The 26,980-nt window shown below is 43.8% G+C and overlaps 1 protein-coding gene across 9 annotated transcripts in view; it reads left to right on the top strand.

Annotated features, from left to right (window-relative positions):
• Window positions 1-26,980, top strand: part of LDLRAD4 (low density lipoprotein receptor class A domain containing 4) — a 328,427-nt gene that overhangs the window by 194,945 nt on the left and 106,502 nt on the right. The window contains exon 1 of one of the 9 annotated variants that reach the window (XM_084779086.1): window positions 2,345-2,611. The exons of the other annotated variants lie outside the window; for them this stretch is intronic. The gene's annotated coding sequence lies outside the window, so the exon portion shown is untranslated. Of the gene's footprint in view, window positions 1-2,344; window positions 2,612-26,980 lie in introns of those variants that run through there. 9 annotated transcript variants of the gene reach the window in all.

The raw sequence follows: 26,980 nt of genomic DNA, 5'->3' as shown, positions 1-26,980 counted from the left end.
ATTACATGGTACCTGGCCCCCCATCCCTAGTCTCGTGATTTTTCTCTGCCTCTTTCCTTTTCCTATACCAGATGAGGCTTGGTGTATGAGTCCAGGTACCTCTAACCAAGACGGGACCTACTGTGACTGTGTCACGTTGCCGCCCTTTATAAGCACTCTTTCTAACAGGAGTCTATGCAGGGTCCCGTTAACTAAATGAATCTAAATTCTGCTTATCAGAATTCATTGGCCAGCTAAGCAGGGACTATTAGTAAATATTTGAATGTTTTAGTTATCCTGTCTTCTTAAATACAAAAATAGAAATCCAGGGCCAAGTTGCTTAAACTAGAAGGAACATGGGGCACTGGAGCAGCGCCAGGCCAGAGGGGGCCTGTGGGACCTGTAGCCAGTTAGTTTGCACAGCGTGGAAGTTTCCGTAGCTGTCCACTGTGGCTGTGTGTTGTCTGCTGGGCTTGCTGGGCAGCTCAGGTGAGAAAATGCTTGTTACCATTTTCCATGAGGTGACTGATAATTAGCCTGGGCCAGGGCTGCTGCGACCAACTCTCAGTTCTCACTGGAAATGCCTGTCTGTGTCCAGATGGTGCAGAAAGATGGGCTGCAGCTCCCGGCATTTCAGTGGGGACAAGACCTGAGTCCTGAGGGGCAGTTAGGAGCCCACTGAGCAGGCCAACGGAATGAAGCAACATTATGGAAACAAAGGAAGAGAGGAGGCTGGAAGAGGGTGGAGCGGAAAACATCTATTGGCCAGAGCTCTGAAAGACTTTAAAAGTTGCAGGCGGTTAGTAGGGATAGAATGCCAGGGCCTGGGTCAGAAAATCTGCCCTAGGGAGGAAGGCCCTTGGCGTCGAAACATGGCAGAGGCCAATAACAAAATGATGGAAACTTGAGAGAAGAACTACTTTTTATTTTAGAGGCATATGCATCAGAGAAACACTGAAGAAAGTTGTCTATGTGTGATAGGCCAAGTTATTGTCTGACAACCATTTAGAGCCCTTCAAAACAATTCAGACTGCTATTTCTAATTTCAGATAAGTCAACACCCCTCTAGCAGTTATTTTCCCTTTCAGTTCACTCAGTGTAAACTCTTTACAAAAGCCTGAAGGTCTCTAGGATGTTTTCTAGGACCAGGATTTGTGTCTTCTTAAACCAAAAGAATTATTAATTAATTCATTGTTACTAAGAAGCATGTGTGCACATGTGTGTGTGTGTGTATGTGTGTGTGTGTGTGTGCACATGTGTGTGTATGTGTGTGTGTATGTGTGTGTTGACTTAATTCATGTCTTCTTTAAGATGCATGGTAGAAACGAATAATTTTGAAATGTTTTTTCAAAGCTCCTTGTTTTCTAAAACAATGGCAGGTGGGTCAGGAAATCACGGAAACCAATATTTCCCATGAAAACCCTGGCTGGGAAAGCATCTTTGTTGAAATGTCAGGGAACAAAAGGACCAGAGAAGGGAGAACAGTGGGTTTTTCCATTTAAAAAGAGCTTTGAAGAGACTGGTGAAGAGAAAACCAATTATGTATTAGTTTGATAATGTTGAAAAATCTGGCTTTTATGTTCAAGCGATAGCTGGAAGTTGGCAACACAAGATCGTACAAGTGCTTTGTGGAGTCTTCAGGTGAAAGAGTTACTCATTCATTCAGGGAATACACGCCTAGCATCTTACCATGAGCCAGCACTACACTCAAAATAGACAACCCGCCCCCGGAACTCTATGTTCCGCTGCAGGGAAAGAGCCAACAAACCTATTAAGCGGTGTGCTAGATGTTAATGCATGCTTAGGGAAAAAAGCAAAGAAAGGGAGGGGGGAGGGTAAGAAATCTTAGGGAGTTCCCATTATAAATAGGTTGTCATAGAAGGCCCCATTGAGGGTGTGGCATTTGTCATAACTCAAAGCAATGGAGGAGGAAGTAAAATGTGTAAGAAATACAGAGAAAGGATCCAGCCTGTAAGAAGACTCCAAGGTAGAGGCTACTTTTCATAGTGTGGGGGGGGGGGAGGGGAGGGGAGGAGGGGAGAAGGGGAGAAGGGGAGAGGGAGAGGGAGAGGGAGAGGGAGAGGGAGAGGGAGAGGGAGAGGGAGAACTTGGCACAAACCTAGGCATACCAGGGTAGAAGAAATCCCAGTTGAACAATTGACTCGGTTAGTTTGACTTATGGTCGTGTCTTTGGAGTGTTTTCTTGATTGCTGATTGATGTGTGCAGTGCCATCCTTGGCCTGGTGGTCTTGGACCCTATGAGAGAGGTAGCTGAGGGAGGCAGGGAAAGCAAGTCCGTAAGAAGCAGTCACCCTTGGTTGGCCTCGGCTTCAGTCCCCACACTGGCTTCATTCCCTGGATGACGCCTTGTAAACTATACACTAAAACAAACCCTTTCTTCTCCCCGAGTTGCTCTTGGTCGTGGTGTTTTACATGGTGTTTGGTCCCTGCGATGGGAAGCAAACCAGAACACTGCCCCGTATAGGTGAGACGCATCGGTGGATCAGCTGCTTCACAGGAAGACATGGGGCGGTGAGCGCCCACGGTTTCACACACCACTGAATGGAGCTTTACTTTCTGACGAGGCATCAGAAGTTTCAGAACCGCGATAGTGCTGTGACCTGGTGAAAAGGTTTGTCTGGCTACTGTGTTTGAGCTTAGATTGTCTGGTGGTGACGGCGGGAGCAGGGAGGTCTAGCTATGCAGCTACAGAAACAGTGGAAGCAGGCGGTGGCGGCAGCGGCATGGACCTCAGCGGTGTGGAGAAGGTCCAAGGCGGTGCACTCTGAACACAAAGTCAGCGGGACTTGCTAGTGATCACACGGGCAGCGAGAGACTAAGAGGGGACAGGAATTGTCCTCAGGGAGTTGGCCTGAGCTCTAAGAGTCACCAGTGGCTGAGACACAGGGGACTGACTGTAGGGTGGCCGTGAGTAGTCTGGGTTTGGTTACACTGGCTTTACGGCACACACTGAGCCCAAGCTGGATCCCTGTGGGACCAATTGTGCCAGTCTCAGGATTTAAAGGTGACTCAGGTACAGTGGCGGGAAGAAGCCTGAGTTAGGATATGCTGGGGGTGGGGGTGGGGCCGGAGGGGAGGGCGGAGGGGGCCTTCCCGAGTTGATTCTTAGCGCAGCAGATGAGCAGGCTTCATACTGCAGGTGGTGCACTGGGGTTCATCCACAGGTGTGAGGGCCCTTTGCCCACTAGCGGAAGCTCTTGTGAGGGTGTAAGGCTGCAAATGGCAGCGGTGCCTATGAGGTGGAACCCTTAACTGTTCACAGCAACCAAGCGATAGCTTTCAGGCCGAGTCTGAGACCCTCAGCTCTAAAGATGTAACAGCTCGCTTGAACTCTCTTGGCAACTGCAGGTCCTCCTCTCTGCCTCTTTGTCTCCTCACTGAGCTCTCATTCCTCTTCCGCCTGGCTTCTCTTTCTCTCCTTCACTCTTGAACTATTCAGCCACTTCTTCAGCCATCACAAAGCTTAGTGGCCACACTCTGCGGCTGCAGGGCAATGCACAGGACTGTCTTTTGGGGGATGGAATTTAGGAGTGGCTCAGGAGTTGTAGAGTTGCTCAGGAACCAGTCCTTGGGTATGGTAGGGGGTCACACAGGCATGGGTAACCTTTGTGGGTTCCCAGGCACCACCACAGGGGTTCAGATCCACAGGGAGAACCCAAGTATCTGGTCCAAGAGCATACCGTTGCTACTTCAGCTGTTATGTCATCCCCAAGTTGGTTGCTACTTTGTCTGGCTTTGAAGCCGCGTTGAGAGACTGCTGTTCCCTCAAGCCACCTCAGCCATCATCTTTACCGCCACTGCTTTGTCCTGTCTTGGCTGCCACCTGCTTCTTGGTATCTGCTCAGCCTGCCCTCCTGGCAACAGGAAAGCAAGGGCCATTAGGAGGAGTACTTATTTGGCTGAATATTGCGACATCTAGGAGGGTAGTTCAGGAGAGTGTCCCCCAGGCAGCTCACTAAGGGAGCCTAGGCAGCCTGCACAAGAGGCCCAAGGTATGTTTGAAACAGTCACGCGTGTTCTTTACCTGTTATCAGCCAGAGCTTCCACCAAGGAAGTGTTCTCTCTCTGGAGTGGAGAGGACAAGGTTCATGGAGCCTTGCAATAGTGGAAAGTGTGACACAAACTGTTTGAAATAGCAATTGCCAAGCTATTTGGTGAGCCAAGAGTTATCTGCAATCCTCGCCTAGTTGCCTGGAGGCATCTGTGCTCAAGATGGCTTGGTGCTGACACCACAGTCCAGACAACCGTTACCAGTGATAGCCCTTTCGCTCTAGGCGGCCCAGACAGCAGCGGAGAGTTCAAAACCTGCTAATTAGGGGGTTACATTACTCCATGCCCAGTTTTTTTTTGCTAATGTCTATGGAAATGAGTGTCAGAAGGTGTGTTTGCAGTGTAAACTTAAAGAACTTATCATTAACACGCACAGTGATTTTCAACACATACTTTACATTTGCTCAGTTCCAGTGAAAGGGCTGAGCAGTCTCGACCCTCTCTGTGCCACATTGTTTTATGGCCCTGCAGTGTAGTTTAAAGCCAGATGTTATGGTCTCCAACACTGCTTGTGTCTTCTTAGGATTGCTTTGGTAGTTTGGGGGTCTTTTGTGCTTCTATAGGCATATAGAGTCTAGGATTGGTTTGTTGGTTTGTTGTGTGTGTGTGTGCGTGTGCGTGTGCGTGTGCGTGTGCGTGTGTGTGTGTGAATGTCATTGGAGTTTTGGTGGAGATGGCATTGAATGAATGGGTGGCACAAGGCAACACAGCCATTTCACAATATTTATCTTGCTGACCCACAGGTCTTTCTTTTTAATGTTTCATTAATTTCCTTGCTCAGTGCTCTAAAGTTTTCATTGTAGTGGTCTTCATCTCTTTGGGTATGTTTATTCTGAGGGCTTTTTGCTTGAGTTTTAAGGTATGGTGAATAGGAGTTTCTTTTTTCAAGATTCTTTTTTGGCAAATTTGTTATTGGTAGTAATCAGGAAAGCTACTGATTTGTGTGTGTTGATTTTGTACTCCAACTGTGATGGAACTGCTCATTAGCTGTTGGAGTTTTCTAGTGGACTCTGGAGTATTTTAAATATGAGATTGTGTCATCCTCAAAGAGGGTTAATCTGACTTCGCCCTTTCCTATTTTTATTCTTTAAAAAATTATCTTGCCTCATTGCTCTAAGACTGAGCACTGTATCAAGTAAAAGTGGAAAGACTAGATATACTTGTCTTATTTCCAATTTTAGAAGAAATGCTTTATTTTCCCCCTTTTAGTGTAGGGTTGTCTGCAGGTTTATTGTATATATTGTTTCTTATGTTGAAGTGTGCCTCTTCTGTCTCCAGTTTCTTCAGGGATTTCAAGGGATGTTGAATTTTTCCAAGACCCTTTCTATGTGCACTGAAGTGTATTTGTTATTTTTATATTAGACAACATTTATGTATATGTTGTTTGATTTATGGATGTTGAACCATCTTTGCATTTCTTAAGTGGAATCTAGTTGATGAAGGTTTATGACCTTCTTGACCAGTTGTTGAATTTGGTTTACAAATATTTCTTTGAGAATTTTGCACCAGGAGAATTGATCAGTTTTTTTTTCTGTTGAATTATTTTTGGTTTATAGTTATTTCTTTAAGGTAAATACTTCTGACTGTTTGTTAGTGTTTTGTTTTTTGTTTTTTTGTTTTTTTTCGAGACAGGGTTTCTCTGTGTAGCCTTGGCTGTCCTAAACTTGCTTTGTAGACCAGGCTGGCCTCGAACTCACAGCAATCTGCCTGCCTCTGCCTCCCAAGTGCTGGGATTAAAGGTGTGCATAAAACAAGCACTAGTAGCCATCAGCTCATCTCTTAGAATTGCCTTCCCTGTATTCCAAAGGTTTTGATAAATAGAACTTTAGTTTTCTTTTGATTCGAGAAAAATTTAAATTTCTTAAATAATTTAGTGATTGTTCAAGAGTATATTGTCCAGTTTCTGTTGTTCTATAGTGTTGATGGCTTCTCTAGCTATTAATTTCCAGTTTTAGTTCACTATGATTTAAAGAACAGAAAAAAAAATCTAGCTGCTTACTTTTGCTAAGTGCGGCTTTGTGCCTATAATTTGATCTTGTAAAGAAAATTCCATGATCTACTAAGGAAAAAAATGTGTATCATCAGCCATTGGGCCGAATATTCTACAGAGGCCTTTTAGGGCCATTTGAGGTATACTGCAATTTAAGTCTGAAGTTTCTCTCTTGTGGGGAGATCTAGATGGTCTGTTTTATTGATGAAATTGGGTTATTGATGCCATTCACTGTTCTTGTGTCTGGATATATGTTTTATAGAGATAAAACACTTTTTGAATGAAATTGAGTAAACGGCATTTTTAAAAAATGAAATTGGGTCTTCCAACATTAGGTGTATATGTTTAAAGTTGTTATATTGCCTTTTTGTGCCCTTTATTAATATGTAGTCACCTTCTTTGTCTCTTGTGACTCATTTTGGTTTGAACTTTACTTTATAAGATGTAAGTGTAGCTACTCCTGATAGTTTTTGGCTTCTCTTTGCATGGCATATTGTTTTTCATTCTTTCACTGTCAGGCTCCGTGTGTGTTTGTTAGGGAGACACGTTTCTTGTAGAAAACAAATAGTTAGATCTTGTTTTTAATCTAGTCAGCTGTTATGTGCTTTTGGTTTTGTGATTTAATACTAATTACATTTTAGATTGTGACTGAGAGTTGTTTTCTGATTCCTATGATTCTGTGGTTTTACCAGTTTTTCTCTGTTATTTTTTACTTTTGCATTTTTGTTTCCTATCAATCCTATTGCTGTTAAGAGATATTTATATTTCTGAGGTAGTCGTGATTATGCCTTTCCTTGCTCTCCTTAGTGAACTCATTCCTTTCATGAAATTAGTTCTCTCTCATATGCTAGTAACTTTCATCCTCTTCTCTGAATTGCCTGTTTCATGTATCTTCTGCAGGGCTGGCTTTTGAAATGTTGTTCTCTGTTGAATTTACAAAATAAAATGTTCTGGATGTATTGATTTTTGTTTGCACCCATCTATTCTCAGGCCTTAAGATACATTGCTCCACTGCCTGCTTTCCTATCTCTGGTGTTACTTTGATGAACAGTCTCTATATTCTCATGAGCATCTTTCTCAAACATTTTTTAACATACATTTTTGTTAATAATGTTGTGTGTTAACCATAATGCATTGTGGTGAGGTTCTTCTATGATCATGTTTATATGAGTTTCTTTTTTCTTTTAAAAAAAGATTTATTTATTTATTACATATACAGTATTCTGCCTGCATGTACACCTGCAAACCAGAAGAGGGAACCAGATCTCATGATAGATGGTTATGAGCCACCATGTGGTTGCTGGGAATTGAACTCAGGACCTCTGGAAGAGCAGACTGTGCTCTTAACCACTGAGTCATCTCTCCAGCCCCCTTTATGTGGATTTCTAAACTGTCTTTGGATACCCATTTCCCCCCAAGTGTTTGGGAATTTTTTTGCAATAATTGTATTAGATTGATTTTTTTAAAACGCCTTTAGTTTTTTATCTCAGATCCCTTGTCTACACCATGGATTCTTGGATGCAGTGTCTCTTCTGTGCTGCTGCTCACTCCTCGTACTCTTTTGCTTGATCCAGTCTGTTTGTGATGTTTTCTGCTGTTTTTATTTGATTGGTTGAGTTTTTACTTTCCAATATTTCTGGTGTTGCTTTGTCCCTAGCGTTCCTGTTTTCTTGATCAATTTCTCGTCCATGTTCTTTTCTTACCTATGTCCTGATTTCCCCCTATTTTTACTTATGTGCTTGCTTATTTCCTCTTTGAAGCCGCTAGTTACTTTCAGAAGTAAGCTTTTGAAATCTTTGTTCAGCATTTCAGCAATTTCAGTATCTTTGCATTAGGTAATTGAGAAATTATCATCTCTTTAGGTATTGTGTTGCCTGGAATTCTTATTTTGTTTCTGTGTTATAACTTGTGCATATATTTGTTTGGATATGTCTTCAAATTTTATTTGGGAAATGTTTTTTAGTGAGAAGTCTACTCTTTTAGGTGCAATCCCTCTAAGAGAGAGAAATAAAAATGGTTATTGCAACAGTTTCAAACAAAACAAGATATAATAATACAGTTATAATCAAGCAGAACCACCAATAATGATAGAACAGAAAATATAAAAATTAATGTAAAATGTGCTTCCAAGTTAAAAACAATTTAATAATTGTTAAAGGTTATTAAGATAAATGTAAAATAGGAAGTGAAAGAGTTAAAGGAAATGGCCAGGGAAGGAAGGTTGGGTGGGGAAAAGCAAGTGAAAGAAACTAAAAAAAAAAAAAAAGGAGATGAATATTTTGAAGAAGGGGAAAAAAAGTAAAAGGTCACATACACTGTGTGTGTGTGTGTGTGTGTGTGTGTGTGTGTGATTGCTCAATAAAGAGGATTGCATAAACAAAATTAATTAAATGTAGGAAGAGTAAATTAAAACATAAAACTTCAAACATAATGAAGTCAGAATATAGAATGCACAGTACAAAGGGCAAAAAAAGTAAGTATTAGAGAAGCTTCTTCGGGGGTCTTTGTAAAGATGGCATCATACAAGTAGAGGCCAGGGGTAGGTGGGCTCAGTTGGAGTTGAGAACTCTTGTCTTTGCTACCCTTGAGGCTGGTGTAGAGCCTGAACTGGACAAGGCTCAGATGTCCTACAAAGCTGTCTTAATTTCGGTAGCTCCCTTTCTTCGCGTTTCAGAAGTCTCTGCCGGCCACTTAGCCTCACAGTCTGTGGACTGAGCAACCGTTTCCGTGCTCTGGAGACATCCAGTTCTAGCCTCAGCACGCCTCTTAAGCCAGTAGTGGGGCTGGAGGAAGCTAACAAAGCGCCGATGTCTGTAGAGGCAACCCGTTTTCATACCATCAGAACCCATCAGCTTCAAACACCCGAGGCCGTGACATCTAAGTAGACCACTGGGTCGTGAGGGTCTCTAGTCCAAGGAGCAGCGAATCCTGCAGCAGCTAGGAAGCTCCAGTGGTTCCTCTACCCTCCCACTCTAGGTTTAAGCCTCTGAGACTCTCAGTTACTCCGGGAGATGGGCAATGGACCACCATGTCAATTTACTACTCAGCCAGTCCTTCTGCTTCCTCAACTGTCTGCTCTGGCCGTACCCAGCCCTCTGGCTCTCCCTGAATTCCTCCCATGGCTGTCTCCTATTCTGGGCCTATGTCAGCTTGGCTCTAAGCTCTGTGACTTGTGGTTGTGCTTTGATGTCAGCCCCCAGAGTGGTTCAATCGTAAACCATATGTTCTCTCCCAAGACCATGTCTGGACCCAGCTCTCCCTAGACAAGGGGAATGAGAAACTGGATTTCATCTCCACTGCTGACCACTGTCCAGTCAGCTAGATGTGAGGCCTGAAGAGCTGTGGAGAGAGAGCTGCCAGTATCTTAGTGCCAGGGTCATCTGCCTTATCTTTGGGATGAGGCTTTTTAGTTTCCTAACTCAAGAATTGAGGGGAAGAAAGAGAGAAAGACCCTCTATGTCTAAGCAAGGAAATTCCATCTTTAGGTCTGAGATCCACACATGGATGCATTGCTTTGTCCACTGTTGTATTTTAGAGAGAAGGGTACATGGAACCAGCAATGGGAGAGGGGCGAGAGCCAGCATGCTTCCCTCCTTGTTTGACCCCATAGCCTCTAGGAAGAAGGGTGTGTCCTTCCTGTGTGATCCCTCATTTAGGGGGTCCTTGCTTTCAAGGAAGGTGCTGGGGTGCCCTTCAGTATGGAATGGTGTTGTCCCAGACCTAGAATCCATGACACTGTGGTGTGGCCGGCTTACTGAGCACTGGGTGTCAAGCGGCTGTCTTTCCTACCACTAGAGAGCTCATCATCTGGTGGTTGGAGGACAGTTGACTGTAAACATTACCTAGCAACAAAATAGAGCTGGAGCCAGTTGGAGAGATGGATGGCCCTTAGCAACCATACCAGCAAGCCACTGTAGTTTTAAAGGGAAAAGGAAACATTGACACTTACTGTGTTCCATCTTTGACTTGTCTGACACTAAAGCACGTATCCTCTAAAAAGGAAATAAAATATCACACTTCTGCTTGAAGAAGCTTCAGGTTTTTGTTTTTTTTGTTTTAAGTTAGTAGCATTTGTTTCCAGTGTGGTCTCAGTTGAGGGGTTAAGAACTGAAGCCTATAAATGTTGCACTAATGAAGTCACATGCAGTGCACCCGCTGAAATTTTATCTTCCGATATCTATATCTGTCTCATAAAACACATGGGATGCATCTTCTCTTACATATTACACGTATGATGTTGACATATGTACATTATATAAAATACACAAAATGAACGACATTTTGTGAAACCTGAAGAAAGGTAAGTAGATTGTAAGAAAGAAAGTAAGAAAGTAAGAAGATTGGGTGTCGTAGTCCCCCACCCCTAGCCCTGCCCCCCAACCCCCCACTGTCTCCCAGGGTTTATTAATGAATTGCTAAACTATTGTTAAATGAGACTTTATTATGGAGTACACACCTTCCAGAGTCACCTTTTCATATTTTACAAACGTTGGGAGAACCTAATGAATCTGTACTAAATGTAAGGCCATCTGGCTCCTAGGAACTCTGCCCACTGTCTCAGAAGTTAGGGTGGCTATTCGAGCAGACAGGCCTTTTCTGAGTGAATAAATCACTGTCTGAGAGCGTGGCCTCAGAATAGAAATCCGTGGGACTCCTCAGAAGGGCTCCTATGGTTGGGCTCTGAGGAAACACTGTTAAAATTCCACCGACTATCCATAAAAATAGTTTCACTATAGAGGTGAAATCATCAATCATTTGTTCCAAATGGCCTCATTTCATAGGCTGGGGAATAGTTTGAATTCCCGTGTCAAAGACGTGAACGTGGGGGGAGTGTATTATGTAAATGAAAAAAACCATTGAACCCGATTTTAATCTTAAAATGGAAAATCTTGAGGCTGAAATTCGACTGACAAGTGAAATGATAAACTTACTTGTGATTCTTCAATCAACGTGTATTCTATCGGTTGGCCTCTGAAAGAACACTAGTACCGTCACTTGGAATAAGTCTGTCTTTCTGAGGAAATTCACAGCATGTGTGTTCCATTTTTCTGGAGGGTGTAACACCTCAAAGGTTGCTCAGTGAAAAGGGAAGAAAGGCATCAAGGATAATTAAACTCTTCTTGGCTGCTGCTTAGACCAACCCGTTATCTTTTGGAGCCTAAGATGAATCAGGAATAAATTTATACAAACCAAATTCCAGACCAAGAAAGGACCTTGGAGGTCATGGAGTCAAGCTCTCTTATCTTGAGGCAGGTGTTCATGCTGTACAGAAATGGTAGCTGACTCCCTCAGGGAGCGTGCACCTCATCTTGTTCAGATATAAAACCATAAACACTCTGTTGTACAACAAAACTCAGTGAAAGCGAAGGCCTTCTGCCCACCATCTTGTAGCTCCAATTGCCTTCGCCATCATTTGGCCGCATCTATGTTGAGTTTTCTCCTATTGACTCTTCATCCCACAGCTGCTGTCCCCACTTCCTTTGTAATAAACCTCCACTCTCTTGGCTCTCCTGGCACCTCTCGGGTCCCTGATCCTTGCCTAGAGAAGATCCGGCTGAGTTTGGAGGTAAAGGAAACGCCATTATACAAAAGATAGCGCCAGCTGGTCTCCATAGGAACCTGTGAGACCCCCTAGAAGAGATAAGTACCACAGAGCTCTGGAGATTTCTGTTGAGGCACAGAGAGCAGGAGCTAGGGGAGGTTGTTCAATAATATGGTGGACATGTTTGTGGGCAAAACCACGAACCACACCTTAGCAGTGAGGCATCATCTGTGATTTCTGAGGGTCATGCTTGAAGTCAAGAGGTAAACTAAATAGCTTTGTCTCCCCTGCTGCCTCTTTCTAAGTCTTTTCAGGGCATTTTTGGGATTTCTTAATTCAGTACTATTAGTCTAATGGTTAACTTATCTTTTAATGCCATCTTTTTAGCTGACCTGAGTCTTTCTGCTAAACTATGTCTCCTGTGAAGAGGAAGAACAGTGTAAATCAAAGTTCACATTTAGGATGCCCAGTTTGTTTTACATGTCTGGACCTAGGGAGACTTAGGAATTGGTACCAAAATGGGCCCTATCATCCAGTGGTCTCAGAGGGCACATACCAGAGAAATTTGACTCTTTGTTTTGGTTAAAGTCCTCTATACCTGAGATTAGTGAAGGGATTAGGAGCTGGAAGGAAGAAGGTTTGTGGCCATTGCACAAAAGCCACTACACTAAGGAAAACCAAATCAAAATGACACAGTACAAAATGATATACTCATATATTTGTTGCAACAGCCCTCAGAACACCCGAGTGGATCGAAAGATAGACAACAACGTAGCATAGGAGTTAGACTTTTTCCACTAATAATATTTAAAGATATTTTACTTATTAGTTTAATGGTAACTTAAAGCATGCATTTATTCAGGAAATCCAGCAAGATGCATTAATGTATTCTAAAGTTATAGTGTTTTTATCCAGTTTGTAGCCTGGCTCTTATTGAGTATTCTCCAGCTTAAATAAAAATAAAGTTGAAACAGCTTAGTATTGGGGACTCTTATTTATCTTTTCATTAAAACAAAAATAAGTCATATAACATTTTAAAAGGAGTGACTACTGTATTTTTGTTGTTGTTGAGTGTTTTGTATATAGTCTGGTCTTGATTTCTTGAGCTTCTGGTCTCAGCATCTGGTGCTGTGATCACAGAATGCACACTACCCTCACCTGGAACAACTGAACCCTTTTATTACTTCTAATTACTACCACTGGGAGAAGGGTGCAAGTGTTTTCATGTCATGGGGTCAGATTAGAACATTTGGAAGAACTTCAATTTTCTCATCTGTGACACAAGTTCTTCCTTTTGTGAAGGAGGAAAATGGCTTTAAAAAACAAAACAAAACAGCAATTTGTCATGTAGGCATGAAGGGACAGCCGTCACAGTGAGAAGCAGCCAGGTAAGAATTAGCTTGAAGAAATCCTACTGACCACACCCTTTGCTCAGCTCCTCTCCCTGTTTTCTCTCAGCCCTCCTATCTGGTGTGAGTCCTGGGACAGACAGACAGCTGTGTCTTTCCGCTCTGATCATCAGGAGACACCGCACCATCACTTCACTTGATCCCTTTCTGTCAATTTCATTTTGTTTTTGTTTTTTGAGACAGAGTTTCTCTGTGTAGCCTTGGCTGTCCTAGACTCGTTTTGCAGACCAGGCTGGCCTCGAACTCACAGCGATCCGCCTGCCTCTGCCTCCCAAGTGCTGGGATTAAAGGCGTGCGCCACCACCGCCCGGCAATTTCTAAGGCTTCCCAACACACAAGGTTTCTGTTGCTGCCTATTTAGTAACACAGGGTCGGCATAGCTATGGTGACCAAGAGGTGAAGTTGGACATGTAGCAATAAAGTGAACTCAGTTTGGAATTGCTATTTGACCTTTAAAAAAATTCCCTTCGCCCTGGGGATTTGGCCTGGAGACAGCTCTCTGTGAAGCAGGTGTGAGGCCCTGCGCCCCGTCCGTGGTCCCAAGGAACCTACAGAACACATTTGGCTCGCACCATCACAGTCAGCAAATAACTGACTTGACCAGGTCCTAACTGTGGCACAGGAGCAGAGCCATTGTCCCCAATTTTCTTTTGAGTTCCATCCTCTGTCGTGCCTCCATTTCCTTGGGACCGTGGGACCAGGGGCACATCCTTCCTCTCTGTCCAGCTCTGCCCTCCCCACCCCCACCATTTTTCCCCCCACCCCCTCCCCCCACTGCAGGGTGATGCTCAGTCTCAGATGGTCTTTAGTATTACCAACAGGTAACTCTGCTCCTACAATGCTTTGTGTGTGTGTGTGTGTGTGTGTGTGTGTGTGTGTGTGTGTGTGTGTGTGTGTATTTTACTTGGACATTATGCCCGTCACACCCCTTCCTGGAGCAATGCCCAGGGGACAGTATTATTCCCAACCCCTGTGACCTAATTATTGACAGTTTTTGACTGCCCCTGGTCTTTTGTGGACACTTGCAAATGTCTCATTCTCTCTGACTCCGGAAACAAACAAACAAACAAACAAAATGTTCTGTCTTTTAAAACACAACAGCTTCTGAAACCTGAGGTCTCTAAGGTAGTGACAAGGGGGAATCTAATGGAAGGAAAGGGGCCCTGAGCACTTCTGAAAGCTGATCTGCTGACAGTAACCACCACCGAGGCAAGACCGGCGGCAAGGGAGTGAGCCCTGGGAAGTGTCACAACCAGAGTGCCTGTAGTTTGTGAGACCATTGAAACAGAGGATCAAAATCAAGAGGCATAGCAGGCACAGAGCTGTTTTTCAGAAGGGAGAAGAAGAAAGCAGCCAGTGTATTCTGTGCTTCCAGATAGGATCACTAACAAGGTAGCTTGAAGAAAGGCTTCGGGCTCCTGCCTGCTACCTACCCTCTAACCCATCCTTAAGCTCCAGATTTATAGCCTCCCAGAGAGTCAGTTGTGGGAGGTGGCTGTGTAGCTGAAGATATTTGAAGAGAGGCCAGTCTTGCAGTCCTCATTGTTGGGGCGAAGTCAGAGAGGAAGGAGTCTTAGCCCCTCTCGCCCTGCTCTTGTTAACAGGATTCCAGCAAAAAGCCTGCCTTCCCCGTCTTCAATCTTAAACAGATACAATGGCTAAGAATGAATGCAAATGAGCAAAATAACAACAATAAGACTGGCGGTGGCATCAAATGAATGTGATCGCCTACAGTAGAAATATTTACCCGATGTGTCCTGCCAGTTAGGGAGATTTTTGGCATTAAACCTAGACATTACCTCATCCTCCTGGGCAGACAGCCGATTGCAATGCTAAGCAAGTCTGCAGACGCGGAGAGCTGACTACCTGCCTGATGAGCTGAGCAGCCCAGACTCAGGGTGGAAGCAGTTTCCTGAGCATTGTCTGTCCGTGTATGGCCGTCTAGAGCTCATCCTCAACCCCTTTCTATCTCTTTCAGCCCTCCATAGATAATTTTTGTCCGTTTTCAAGTCTTTTTGCTTTTTTTTTTTTTTTTTAAATCTTGAAGAGCATACTGTTAAAAAGGTCTGCTAGCTAATCGGGTGGGTGTTTATACACTGAAACCTGAAATGTTAGAATTAAGAGGGAAGAAAAGTGCCTGTGTATGTATGCATACAGTATAAAACACACACACACACACACACACACACACACACACACACACACACACACACACACCACTCTGTGAAAAGGTGAATCAAAAGGGATTCGTGGTTTTGTTTCATTCATAATGAATACAGAATTATCCTTTAAGGAAGTTGTGTTTCAGCAAATGGAATAATATTTAAAACATCGACTATTCTCCCCGCTTCTAACCTAAGAAAACATAACATGAACTTGTTAGTGTAGTTGGCAAGGCCTGAGCGCAAGCCCTTGTGCTACCAACAGAGTGGTCTCTCACTGAGTTTACTCCCACAATGCTTAAAATTCTTTCATGTCTTGGCTTCAAACCTCTCTGAAATAAGCACTTTGTATAGTATAGAGGTTCTGGGTTAGTATGATTGACACAGCTAGGTTAGGTGGTGAAGTCATTGGGAAATATTCAAATATTCAGACATCCTTGAATTAAAGTACCAAATGTTAATTCTGTAAGTTTTCTAAATTGGTTGAGGAACTCTGTTCTAGCTAGAATACTTCTTGTTTTCTTTAGCTATTGATGGTGTGGTGTGGTGTGGTGTGGTGTGGTGTGGTGTGGTGTGGTGTGTGGTGTGGTGTGGTGTGTGGTGTGGTGTGGTGTGTGGTGTGGTGTGGTGTGTGGTGTGGTGTGTGGTGTGGTGTGCGGTGTGGTGTGCGGTGTGTGGTGTGTGGTGTGTGGTGTGTGGTGTGTGGTGTGCGGTGTGGTGTGTGGTGTGGTGTGCGGTGTGCGGTGTGCGGTGTGCGGTGTGCGGTGTGGTGTGGTGTGGTGCGGTGTGTGGTGTGTGGTGTGTGGTGTGTGTGGTGTGTGGTGTGTGGTGTGTGGTGTGTGGTGTGTGGTGTGTGGTGTATGGTGTGGTGTATGGTGTGGTGTATGGTGTGTGGTGTGGTGTATGGTGTGGTGTATGGTGTGGTGTATGGTGTGTGGTGTGGTGTATGGTATGTGGTGTGGTGTATGGTGTGGTGTATGGTGTGTGGTGTGTGGTGTGGTGTGGTGTGGTGTGTGGTGTGGTGTGGTGTGGTGTGTGGTGTGGTGTGGGTGGTGTCGTGTGGTGTGGTGTGGTGTGGTGTGGTGTGTGGTATGGTGTGTGGTGTGTGGTGTGGTGTGGTGTGTGGTGTGGTGTGGTGTGTGGTATGGTGTGTGGTGTGTGGTGTGGTGTGGTGTGTGGTGTGGTGTGGTGTGTGGTATGGTGTGGTGTGGTGTGTGGTATTGTGTGGTGTGGTATGGTACAGTATGGTATAGTGTAGTGTGGTATGATGCTATTACTCCTGAGTGACATAGTGTTATCAATTGTCCCACATTAAAAAAAAAAACCTGTCCTAGAATAAGCAGGCTCTGTGTGGCCTTGACGAATTAACCAGATCTAAGACTAGCCTGATGCGTGATGATGCTTTTTTGAACATTTCTGTTTTTAACAAATAATTGTAAAATATTCAAGTCGGGCATGGTAGCGGTCATGTTCACCCATAGTCCCAACACTTCAGAGGAAGGCGGAAGATCTCTTGACCCCAGCAGGGGATAGCTAGCCAGGGCAACATAGTGACTCCCCATTTTGAAGAGAAGGCTCTTATTTATATGTAAGTCTTTAACATCCATTGACACTCCCCAAAATAGGTTCTTGATTTTTTTTTTTTGACACATGTATTACCAACCTTTTGTGTATGGAACTCATGGGAGCCACCAAGTCATGAATAATTTTTAATGCAAGTAAATGCTAAACACATCTGTATGTACGAAGGCTCTCAGTACATTTTTTATTTTTTGTTGAGACCAGGTAGAGACTGGCACAGGATCCAAGGTGCAGTATTTTGGATTCAAGATTCACTGCTTCTTAGTTGCTCTACGGCATCTCAGCTGGGAGTGGTCCTCATGGCCTGTGTGCCTGTGCATGGCAGCCTTAACTTGTGTCTGTGGTCTGTTTCACCAGACAGCTGACCACAGATTCTTATTTTTTCATAGGGACTTTATGTCCTAATGGTTGTTACAGGTCAGTAGACATAATAAATGCACATTGATAGGAAGAATTTGGGCAGGGCGGGGGGAGGAAATAACTGAGAATTAAGGGCCACAGAGAGCCAACTTGGTTGCCTAAATTAAGAGTATGCAGTGCTGTTAATAGACATTTGAGATGCTCGTCATGGTTACTGCATGCATTCTGCCTGTAGTTAGTTTATGGCCACTATCAAATCAAAGGTTTAAAAAATAGATCCTTGAAAATGGAACATAATGCCCCTCTTTGCACAGTACTGTGAGTCCATAAATATGGCCTTGTGAGTCGAAAAGTGTTCTGTGAAAGATGGCCTTAAGTACTTTGTGCTTTGGGGTTATCTTTAATCTATATAGCTTTTGATAAGTCCTTTTCTACAGACAGTTGGCATTCGCCACCATTTCCAGCAGGCAACATGTGTGCCAGAAAGTTCAAGAACACATGGTGATGTATGTATAGTTCTCTTCTAAGTGAAAGCACGCTAACAAGTTTAAGTGTGACTTGAGACTTCAGATAATCTTGCATCTTTGATTTTACATATCAGAATAGTGGAAGGATCTGAAATGGAGTCATAAAAATGAGCAGGAAGAGACCCATGAGTTGGCTTTAAGGAAGGCTGACAGATGTGGGAAATGTGAGCATGGGTATGTTAGTTAGGCAGATTCTGGACAGAAATGGGCTGTGGCTCAGCTGGCAGGGTGCCGACCCAGCATGCATGAAGCTCTGGGTTGGGTTCCCGAGAGCTGAATAAAATAGCATGGGAAGCCTGTAATCCCCACACTTAGGAGACGCAAGTGTGAGGATCAGAAGTTCAAGGTCACCCTTACTTACAAACAGATTTTGAGACAAGTTTTGGCTAGAGATGCTGCCTCAAACAACAGCAACAAAAGCCAGACCAGTAAAGCCCATGCGTGTGAAGCCTGTGTGTGTGTGCGTGTGCGTGTGTGTGTGCAAGTCAGAGGTTGACATTGAGTATCCTTAAGCACTCTCCACTTTATTCCTTGAGGCAGCATCTCTCATTAGATGGGCAAGTAGGCAGGTGTCCCCTGTCCCTTCCTCCTAAGCACTGGGATTACAGGCAGGCTAGAAGCTCTGCACGGCTTTTACATGGGTGCTGTGCATCTGAAATTCCTTCTTCCTTCTTGCATGGCAAGCTTTTTACGAACCAAGCCATCTTACTAATCTTCCTGGTGTGAGCTCTGTTTTTACTCGGGGAGCATAGAACAGGCTGTCAGGTAGGTAGGTAATGAGAAAGGAAGGCTGCATCTTTAAAGAAGAATGCCTGTTGTTTTAAAATGAGCACTTGAAACTAAAAAAAGAGAACTTATATTTCTAGAATGTATTTTCTGTTTTATAAACAACACAGGTGTGGATTTTGTTTGTGTGTTTGTTTTTTGAGACAGGGTCTTACTATGTAGCCCTGGCTGTCCTAGAACTTGCTGTGTAAATCAGGCTGGCAGCTCAAACTCACAGATTCACATGCCTCTGCCTCCTGAGTGCTGAGATTAAAGGCATGCGCCAACACAGCTGGCTACAGGTGTGGATGTCACCTGCTGGGTATTGGTCCATACCCCATGATGCCAATATTCTCACAGACATGCCATTGCTGTTGTAACTTCTGGTTTGGGGATGTTGTTAGAGGCACCATCCATCTCACTAGGACACTGGGCAGACTGTGAAGACATAGGCAAAGAGGATGATTCAGGTGTGGGAAAAACTGACTTTGATGTCCAACTCTGGATGTGGACTGACAGGCATCTAACGTCTCTCCAGGGTTGGCATGTACCCTGTAGCATAGTCCCTGGCACACTGACAACTCCAATAATTTATTTTGAATAAATTGAACAAGTAAATGTAAAATAGTCTCTTAATTTCCCCCAAGAGTGGGGGTAGGCTAATGCTGAGCTGCTACTCATTTCTACCTGCAGTAGTAGAGACTTTCTGTGTGAGCCCCAGTAGAGACAGGACTAAGTGAAAGAACGTGTTCTATGACACTGCAGCATTTCCCAGGGTTCCCTTTTCATGATGATATGGGGCCATAAGCCAGACCTATGACTTGAAACTATATGAAATGATTTAAATGATCAGTGAGAAAATTATAATTCCCATGATTTAAAAAAATTTTGTCTAAACAATTTTAAACTCTGTCTAACGGAAGATTGTAAATGTATAAGAGTGAAAAAAAGAAAAGCTAATCTTTATTTGGACTACTGTAGTGAAAGCATTAGAACCCCAAATCTACCAAAAATACTTTGAGTAGTTGAGCTTGTTGATGAGCTGCCAACTTTTTTTTCTTTCTTCTTTTGAGATATGGTCTTACTGTGTAGCCTTGGCTAGCCTGGAGCTCCCTATGTGGACAAGGCTTGCCTGGAACTCAAAGAGGAGGCCCTCCTGCCTCTACCTCCTGAGTGCTGGGATTAAAGGTATGTATCTCCACACCTGGCCAACTGCTAACATTTCTGTCTTGGGCTTTCATTACTGTGAAATGTCTCTGAAGGTTTAATAAGCCACACAGGCACAGACACAGGCACACACACACAGACACACACACAAACACATACACAGATGCACACAGACACACCCAGACACACACATACACACATACACACCCAGACACACACACACACACACATACACAGACACACCCAGACACACCCAGACACACACAGACACAGACACACACACACACACACACACACCTGACATCTTTTTGTCACCAGCACCATCCTTTATAAGATTAGCTATGCTCACTGGCCGCACTACACTTCCTGAGTGTCATAGAGAGCACACCAGGGTGACTGCCATGGAGGTGACTATTCCTATAGCTACATTTACGTCAGAGTGACTTGACAGACCATTTCCAGTGCTACAACTTCTTTGTCACTGGGCTACACTTACTTTATGCTGGCCAGTTTCCTCTTTTGATTGCTAATCTTTATGATGTGTTAGAGAGACTGGAACAATCTAGCTCTTTGCTGTTGGAGGTAAATTCCAGCCATACAGAGTCCAACTGCCAAGAGACTTTGAAAGAAATGCTCTGATGCTCATCTGTTACTTATATAGTGGTCTGTGGGCTGAAGGGCAGACTGCCAAGTATGCATTTTAGTTACTCATAGTCCATATACGGTGATAACTTAGAATTTGAACCATGTGGTTCAGGGGCAGTGTGTGTTAATTAAATCCTAGTAACCGAGCTATGGTAGAATGCTTGCTTAGTGTGTGCAGAAGCCCCGGGTTCCATCTTCAGCAATTTGAAAAAGAGCAAAGGTTGTATTGGAAGATTTGGAGGGAGCAAAGGAAAAAGGGAAGTGGTGTAATTATAGTATAATCTCAAAAAATATTTTTAAAAAACTATGATGGAAGCCGAAATGTCTTCATAAGGTTTGACTGGCTAACGCAAGTGTAAACATACAGGATTGGGACTTTAGCTGAAAGAGTCAGATGTGGTCACTGAGCACCGGAACACTGGGATTTCTAGTTAAAACTCCACCCTAGTGAGCTGAGAGACTTTCTGCATGTCGCTCTGTCTCTTCAGGGCTTAGTTCCTTTTCTGTGAGGAGCCAGATAACCTTAAAGTTTCTGACCGTTCTTCATATTTTGTATGGTGTAGAGGAGGATGAGGTGGGAGAGGGGCGCAGAGAGAGAGAGAGAGAGAGAGAGAGAGAGAGAGAGAGAGAGAGAGAGAGAGAGAGAGAGAGAGAGAAAGAGAGAGAGCGCACTAAGATGTCTGGGCTCCTTTCTTGGTGCAGATCGACCCCCTCTAGATCTTGTGAGGTGCTTTCTACACCCCAGCACTATCTCTACGCCAGGGAACAGGTGCAGAGATGCAAAACCTAGGGGACAAAAGGGAAGTGGAGCTGGAAGCGGTCACTGACCTCACATGGCTTGGCTAGGGAAGGAGAGGACGACTTAACACAAACAAACACCAGAAAACAGTGTCAAGGTGCTGGTGTGCTGACCTTTGCATTTTCTTGGAAGAAAAAGAAATTAAATTCAGGTTTTCCAGAGAAAAATGCATAAAATGTGCTTCAGAAGGTGGAAAAGAAGCAAAGACCTTTGAGCTTGGATTAGGTTTCCCTGGAAATGGTCAGATATGTTAAGTGTGTCTTCACCGTCAGGGCCTGTAGAAGGCAGAGGAGGAAACAGAGCAAGCTCAGAAACCTCTCTCTCTAGTGCTCTTTAGTCCAGCAAAATATGCTCATGATTTCTGGTGGGTTAGCATTTTGCTGCAATGCAGGGATGTGTTCTTTGGGAGCTGTGAGTAAGGTGGATACAAGCCGTGGTGTTCTGGGATCCTTTTCTGAGCCACCATGTGGTGCTGGAAATTGAACTCAGGACCTCTGGAAGAGCAGTTAGTGCTCTTAACCTCTGAGCCATCTCTCCAGCCCCCTGAGATCCTTTTCTGATGGGGAGGTATTTCTCTTAAAGGACTTGGAAATGTGGGACAAGAAAGATGGTGGTAGGTTTGACCCATGATGTATGTCTGCTGTGGCAACAGCTTTCTCTCGTTGGTCCCTCTGAAGAATAAATGTCTTTAGGCTTAAAGAGAAAAGTGGAGTTGCCACTTTTTTCCCCTCAAATTAATTCCCCTAAAGCACACTGTGTCAAGAGATGTCCCCAAGAGTTCTGTCTTTTTAATGTCATTGGTTCTAGCAAAAAATGTCCCATGGACTATGGAAAAAAATTTAAAACACCTGAGATTGAACCTATTGTAATGGCTTGTGTATTTAAAGCTATTTGTTTGCACATAGAAGTTAAGCTTTTAACACCGAGTGCCTGTATTAGCTTTGTCTGGGATTGGAGGAAGACTGCATTAGAGGTCAAATCATAGTTATATTTTTAATAAAATTTCTGTCCTAGCTCTCTTGGTGGTTGTATCTTGTACTGGACCTATAAGATGTACATAGAAGGTTAACAAGGAAGGGTGATTATAGCTATGCCATTGAAAAATATTTTTATTAATATATGTTAATTATTAATGATAATTGGTTCATTATGAAATTTCATAAATATCATTATTTTTATCATCCCTGCTTCTTCTTACCCTCCCTTTTCCCCTTCCCTTCCACTTGTCCCCTTTTTCTTTCTAGCTAGCCCTCTTACTGCTTTTGTATTTCTACTATTTTCTTAAATCCCTCATGCATATCTTTATTGGCAAAAACTGTCTCTCGCTAAAATAAATTCTATCAGAGCACTAGTCTATGAGTTATCTTTACAAACCTAACGTGAACTAACAGTAACTTATTCGCCCCAGCTTTGTTTCTTGTGTTTGTAACTGTTAGTGCCTAAGCCCCTGAGAACATTTCATGTGGGGTTTGTAGAGTCGGCTGTGAGCATTTGGGGTGGGAAAGAGTGGAGACTCACAGTGCTGGGTCCTTTTTAAATGGCTTTTATATTTCTAACAGCCTCGCTATGTTTGTTCCTCACATGCTAGGTTAATACTTCTTTAGGTGTATTAACCGGTTTTATCTGGTTCCTAGTGCTATGTTAAATCAGTGCAATTAATTCTCCCCTGAATATGCTCAGAACACTAATGACTACTGTGTTTTGCTTGAGAAAATTGGAGATTTAAAAAAAATTTTGTAATATTTTGTCTCTTCCCACTTCTAGCTAACTAGAACTGTATTCAGCATTGATTTACTTTGAGATTTTCCAGCTGTTTCTGCAGTTGTGAAATAATTAGGTTTAAATATCGTCTTGGGTGTTACTTGTTGCATATGTCTTTGTTTGTAATGTTTTTGGGGGTGTCATGTTTACTTGAAAATAGATTTGGCAGCATAAGTCACCACAAACACTAGTTAGTAATTTGTCCTGCTTTATATACCACCCTGGGGGAAAAACCCTTGCCTTTTCTCACTGTGTCTTGGCCTCTGAGTGATGTCATGTCCTGCTTCTTTTTCCATTTTCTCTGTCTCTGGTGTCATTCTTTCTGCGTCCTGAACTGCCAAGATGTGTGTGTGTGTTGGGGGGGGCGGCTAGTACTGCACATTCCAGTGCTACAGGGAGCAGCACTGGCTGCCGTTCCTTCCCACCAGGACAGACTCCATCCCCTGAAACCATGAGCCAAATGTAAGCCTTTCTTCCTTTAAGTTGCCTGGGACAGGCATTTAGTTACAGCTCACAGTGCTTAGAAAAGTGGCTGACCCAAACGTTAGTACTGAGCGTGAGGTCCTTGATGTGAGAAACCCAACCATTTGGTTTCTGAGCTTTCAGACCTGGACTCCAGAGGATTCCAGAGCAGTGTCGAACTGTGGGCTGTGGAGCCCTGGTGTACTGGATGCAGGAGTGTAATAGGCCATTCTGTTGAGGGCGCGGATCAGGAGGATGCTGGGAGGTAGACAGTGAAGGCCGCCTTTCACCGGATTTCAGATGGGAGTGAAGGCTTCTGGGAATCGGATGAGAGGCCGTTCATGCTACTGTGGTAAGTAGTCTGGCTGTTACGGGTGTTTCCTGAAAGTCTGAGGATTGAAAGGATAATGGACCAATTTATTTGGCAGAGGAAATTCCATACAGCATCCAAGTTGGCTGGCTGCCTTGAGTTAGGTTTACAATGAGAATTCCAAGCCAAACGTGGAGTTGAAAAAAAAAATGTGAGAACTGTGGGATTTGGTGAGGAAATGAGCACAAATGGGTTTGAGGCCATGGAAAAAGCAGGTGAGGACAGAGTGGCAGTGATTGCCGAAGAGGTTAGCATCGTTAACAGAATTGGGTTCAGTGGCATCTCAATTAAAAAAAAATAATAAAAAGAGGACATGAAGTCGGGTGTATGGGAGGGTGCACTAGATCCAGGAGTTAGGGTGACTATAATCAATATACGTGTCCATGTGTGAAATTCTCAAATAATTAATTAAAATATTAAAAAGAGAGAGACATGGAGACCTCTGTACTGGGACTACAGGAATAATGCCCTCGGGGCAGCACCTCACCCACTCAAGGCTCCAGGATATAAAAGTGGAAGCCACTGAGAAGGTTCTATTTTAAGAAAGAGAGAGGGAGAAAGGGAGGGGGAAGGGGGTGAGATAGAAGCAGAGACAGACAGAGACAGAAAGGAGAGATAAGATAGAGAGAAGCCGAGAAGACGGAGCATCCCAGGGCATCCTGGCTCAAGACCAGCTAGGGAGAAATTTATCCCAGCTTGACCCTGCAGGTACTCAGAGGCCCCTGCAGCCAAGGAGGCCGCTCTACATCTCAGGCTATGAGGTGAACCTGACATTGCTCACATGGTGTCTTTATCGTTTGTTTTGTTTTCATACACACAACAGAATGCAAGATTAATTGGGGCCGCGGAGCCTTGTGCCAAGGTTCTAGAAAAGAAGCTGCTGAGGCCAGGGAATGTGCAGCAAGATGAGGTCTCTTTCCTGGAGCTCCTGAGTGTGTCTGGAGCTTTGGAGGTGAACCTGGGCTGCAGTGAAGACTCCAGGAAGTTGACTCTCCTTCCACATCTCCTGAGAAAAGCTGTGGCCTTCAGCTGGAAATGGCCCAAGAATTAGCTCATGAGTGTTGCAAGTAACAGGGCCACACTCCAGAACCTGTTGGGCTGCGCATGAGGTCATCATATGACCCCCAGATGTTGGTCACGGGGGTGGGGGGGTAGTTCAGGATTTAGTTAATGCTTGTCTTATTGGATTTTGCCTTTCATTGGCCAGTCTTTTCTGGCTGTTTTACCATTCCTTTCTAGTGAAGTGGGAGTGTTTATTCTGTGTCATCGTGTATGGGGAAGATACAGCTTGTTTTGTTTGATTTTTTTTTTTTTTTAATTTTACAGGAGTTAGTAGTTTAGAGTTTGCCTTGGGTCCATGTAGAGAGCCCAGAGTTCTAAACAATATTAGTATTCTTAAGATTATGGGGACTCCTAAAGTTAGAGTGAATGCCTTTTACGTCATGGGATGGCCATGAACCTACTTGCAGAAAATTGTGTTTGAATACAAACTGTTTCTCATAGGCTTGCGTATTTGAACACTGGGCTTCCAGTTAGTGGCACTGTTTTGGTAGGTGTAGGGCCTGGTAGTATTGAGTCACTGGATGGTGGTCTTTGTGGCAAGTAGCCTGTTTTTTCTCCCAGCTGTTTTCTTTATTTTCTGATCTGTCAAGATGTGCAAAGTGTGGGTTAGATTCTAGCCACCCAATCATGTTGTTAGAAACAGAGAAACCACTTTTATCATGCCCTCCCTGCCAGGATGGATCGCATGCCTTGAAACCATGAGAAACAAACAAGCAAACAAAAACAAAACAAAACAAAACAAAACAACAACAACAACAACAACAAAAGCCCTCTCTTCCCAGAAGTTGCTGAAATCAAGTATTTAGTCAAAGGGGATGAGAAAAGTAAACAGGACAGAAAAGGTCACAGAGCACGATCACAGGCAGATGCAGGGAGCTGAGGTCATAGGCAGAGTCCCCCAGTCCCAGCGAGTTGGCCCTGACCCACCTTCCATTCCAGACTTTATTTTCTGAGTAGGAAGTTGCAAAGATTGGAAATGGCGATTTCATTTGTAGCTTGCTGCATGTGCTGCCTCTTGTTTTAACTTCTAGTAAGCATAATTCTCTTCCATAATATCCATCACGCCCATTTTCGGAGACTCCAGATAGTTGCTGGGATGTTGAATTCTGATTTCCCCCCTGTAAAATGGGTAGGTGAGCTTAGAAGACGCAGTTCACCTTCTGTGAATCTCACCTTTCTCTTCTGTACAATAAATTGCTATGAAGATTCAGCAGATGCAAAGAAATTACCAAGTACAGTGTCTTCCGTGTAATAGACACCTCAGCAAATTGGGATTCCTTTTCCTTCACTCCTTTTATAGAGTTCAGAACCAACTAACCCATTACTCTTTAGTCAAGCAGATGACGAGATCCTAGGTTCTCAAATAGAATCTAAAAAAAAAAAAAAGACAATTTTATATCATATTGCCCATGGCATGCCTAGCTGATCACTATTGCTTACACAAGCTTAAGATCCTGTTCAAATTCAAAGTGTGTCTCTTCATAAACTTCGTTTGAAGTAGGAGGGTATTCTCTCTCAGCTCACCCCAAAATCACAGACTTGAGCATTGTAGACTGATACCTAACTCAAGCGTGAGCCCCATGGTGACTCCCAGGGCTGCACTGGACCACTGTCCCTGCTAATATCCCCACTGAGGTCCATGCCAGCAGCTCACTTAGATGAGCAGAATTCGAAGGCTCTTCCTAGCAGTGAAGAGAACATTGTTTTATTCTGTGAGTCGCTTCCTCAGGTTTTTCTAAGCCCATTTCGTTTAGGTTGTTTGTGTCGAGGACTGTGAAGTGTCTGAAATCTTACCCTCTTTGCAAGCTAAGAATTGAGCCTGCCACAGTTTTATGATGTTGGAAGGAACATATGAGACTCCTGGATTGGATACAAGTTCTGCTTGCCTCAGAGTCCCACTGGGGTGCAGATGGCTCCAAATGAATGCTTGTGGGTTGAATTCTAGGAGGGAACCCTATGTTTAGGGAACAGAAATCTATAAAAGTTTAGCTAGTAAGTATGTCTGTCCTGTGTTCTGGAAGGAATATTGTCTTGATTAGGATGAAGTAAGCAAACTACACATTTACACCAGAGGGAAACAGTAATAACCCAGAGCAAAAAGACAGGAAGTGCAGTGTCTCTTCTTGAAGATGTGCAGAGCCAGGCCTTACGGCCCGTACCTATAATCTAAGCAGTCGGAAACTAAATTAGAAGGACTGTCATTACAGCAATGCTAGCCTGGCTGCGCAGTGAATTTCAGGTCAGCCTGGGTTACTGACTCCAACAAAAAAAAATGGGTTGGGGGTGGGGCCGGCAAGATGGCTCAGCAAATAAAGGTACTTGGCTGCC

Source organism: Acomys minous (genome assembly GCF_964271855.1).
Source record: "Acomys minous genome assembly, chromosome: 4".
In the NCBI taxonomy this organism is placed as follows: domain Eukaryota; kingdom Metazoa; phylum Chordata; class Mammalia; order Rodentia; family Muridae; genus Acomys; species Acomys minous.
This window is presented reverse-complemented; position numbering and strand designations above follow the sequence as displayed.